The sequence below is a fragment of the Octodon degus genome, unplaced genomic scaffold (assembly GCF_000260255.1).
Source record: "Octodon degus isolate 3935 unplaced genomic scaffold, OctDeg1.0 scaffold00008, whole genome shotgun sequence".
NCBI lineage: Eukaryota > Metazoa > Chordata > Mammalia > Rodentia > Octodontidae > Octodon > Octodon degus.
The window spans coordinates 27,408,687-27,411,706 of record NW_004524584.1 but is presented as its reverse complement, the minus strand read 5'-3'; the positions used below and the strand labels follow the sequence as shown (position 1 = coordinate 27,411,706).

The 3,020-nt window shown below is 50.3% G+C and overlaps 1 pseudogene; it reads right to left on the bottom strand.

Annotated features, from left to right (window-relative positions):
• LOC101573783 overlaps positions 1 to 1,258 on the bottom strand; it is a 1,902-nt pseudogene extending 644 nt beyond the window's left edge.
• Positions 1,259 to 3,020: the final 1,762 nt, after the last annotated feature.

The following is a 3,020-nucleotide window of genomic DNA, read 5'->3' as shown; positions in this document are numbered from 1 at the left end:
ACACACACACACACACACACACACACACACCGCAAAACCCAAAAAACAATACCTGATACCAATATTTTGATGGGAGAGAGGTTCAGTTTGGTCATGTTCTAGGGGGACTCAGGCCTGGTCAGATGGCCCCGAGGCAGAAGCGTCATGGTGGAAGGGAGCAGCGGAGCAACGCTGCCCAGTGTCTGGCATCCAGAAAGCAGAGTAGGAGAAGAAGGGGCGAGAGCCACACATGGACCCAACGCTGTACCTCCATAGTGCACCCCAACATACCCAGAAATGTGGTCTCCCACCCCCCTGAGGAGTGCTACAGTCAGTCAGATTAACCCTCCTGGCTAATCACGGGGCTTTTCATTGCCATTTCTACTGCTGGATACATTGACAAAGTGTATCATGCATAGAGTGGTGGCATGTGTAATTAAACATACAATTGCTGTACTATACCTCTATGCATATATTGATAATTTAGTTTTCAAATGTTTTGAACAATGGAGCATGAGATCAAAATAGTAGAAGATCTGGGTTTATTATTTTTATTTTTCTGTACTTTTTTAAAGGAACGGGTCTACAGGGTGTTCAGGGTCTCAGTACTAGATCAGACTCATAGTGATTCTCCCGTTACAGCCTCCCAAGAGCTGCGATTACAGGCATGCGCCACCACGCCCAGACTCAATCGCTGTCTCAACGTGCCCGGGGGGTGAGAACAGCATGGCAGCCCCCTGGGGATTGAACCCTTTACCCCTGAACCTGCTTGCAGGCACTTTAATCCACTGAGCTATTTGGCTGACCCTAAGATCTGGGTTTCGATGATGTTTTTCTTCTTATTTGTGACAACAATCAGCGCAGAACCATCATCACAGTGCGATCCTATGATGTGATTTTTCAGATTCTGCATCAGCTGGGAGAAAAGCTCGAGCAAATGTTTTATGCAGGACTCTGTGCCAATTTCTGACACTTGGAGTCTGCTCCTGTGGGTCACGAGGACAACAAGAGGGTGGGTCTGTTCCTTTGGAATCCTGAGCTGCATCTCTGGACGCAGACCCAGGTCACCCTGGGGGTCCTAGGGTCTGAGGACCAAGGGCTTGGATTCATTTAGTGAAGAATGAGCATCCTTGGAAAAGGAAGAGGAAAGAGAGGAAATGTGTGAGGGGTGACTTCTCCGAAGCCAGCCTGCCTGGGAGCAGGAGGCCTGGGCCAGACCACACGCAGCTTTGAAAGTCAGGTAGAGGATGTTTCGACAAGGTGGATGGCCATAATTCATCAGCGCTATTAAGTCCTATCAGCCTCACCTCAGTCAGTCACCTGAAAAGTATTAGCGCAGATTCTCCCGGGACTGAGCCTGGTTTACATTCACTTGGGTGCTGAGCGCACAGTTTTGGGGGGTGGTGCATCCACCTTGCGTCTCCATACCTCTCTCTGGGATAAAGGTCAGGAACAAAGGTGCTAGTGCTCGGACCCTCTGGGGTAGGGATTCCACAGGGAGGGCTCTGTCTTCTTCTACCAGGCAGCCCAAGTCCTGGGACTGGCCTGGGAAGGGCGCTTGGTTTCTCTGTATTCTGCACCTGGACGTTTCCTCCCACAACCTGGGGCAGCTGGCAACTGACCTGAGACCACAGCCAGAATGAATGCCAGGGTGTGTCCCTATTCACTCGTCTTCTTTACTGGACAAAGATGGAAGAAAAACAAGTTTCTTCACCTGCTCCCCACAGCAGCTCAGCAACTGCTCTGATGCTAAATCATCCTGCATTTGGCCACCCTTGCATTTCATGGGAATTACCTGGGGGTTGCAACTTTTCCTGGTATGCCATAGTATAAAAATAGCTTTCTATTTTGGATTTGGCCACAGCAGTGCCTTTTAAGCAGAATTAAAGTCATTTTGCAGTCGTAATTCTTGCCCAGCAAACCACGTGTGATCTGGAGGCTTTCTGAAATGCATGCCTGGAAGATGCGAATTGGATGCTATCTACTCCCTGCCTTGCTGGGCTGCGCGAGGGGTCTGAGCGGGGTCTTAATGCCCTAGCTTTCAGTAACTGGTTTTTGTGTTGGGAGTTTATTAAATTGCAAATGGGAAGCTTTTGGTTAAAAGGCCGGCAGTGATACAATTAATATATTCACTTTTAATTGTGGGGCCCCAGGTACCAGCTCAGAGCTGTGTGTGTGAGTGTCACCTGGGTCCTAGCACACACTCTCGGGTCAACCTGAGACAACGCTGCCTTACTCAGTGCATGCCCTTGGTTGCCTTTGCCAACTTCTGGGTCCAAGGGCAGCATGAGTTTTGCTCTTTTTGTGTTCCTAAGGATTCCCACCGTCCCCAGGGTGGAGAGTTTCTTGCCAGATGACCTTCTGATTAACCAGGGGAGGTATAAAGTGTAAGGTATATTGATTGGCTCTGACTTTCGGGAAATAAGACAAAGGTGCTTTCTGCTGATGGCTAGAACTAATTACACCACGGGACCGCTGGGCTTTCAGAGTCCTAAAGCAATGTCCTAAGGTCTCCTAGGAAATAAGCAGAATCTAGGCACAAGGGAGGCTAAAGCAAGGAGAGAGGCTCCGCTTCATGCCTTATACTTATTTGACTTCCGCCAGGGGGAATTCTGTTGAAAAGACTGCCTTGCTCTTATGGTTGTGCTTCTTTAGTTAACACAGGCGTCTCTGGGGTGATTGTGTCCTCCAAGCCCACCATGCGGCTGGGCTTAGCGTTTCCAGCCTGCCCCAAGCTTATCAGACCTGATCTCGCGTTAATAAAAAGGCAATTTGGCTTCAGATTCTGTGAGGCGATGGCAAAGATAATTCACATCCCAGGCTGCAGAGCGGAACGGGAGCGAATTCCTGTCGCATGAGTCGCGTCCACATTCTGGGCCGCCCATCCCAGCACACCCTCCGGAGTTCTCCAAGTCCTGGGTCCGTGTTGGCCAGCAGCCTGCGTGTTCTGTCAGCACAGCTGGAGCTGGGGCTGAAGGCTGCCAGCTGCTCACACCCCTCCGCGCCTCCTCGCGCTGGTTCTTCTTCTCTTCCACTGATGC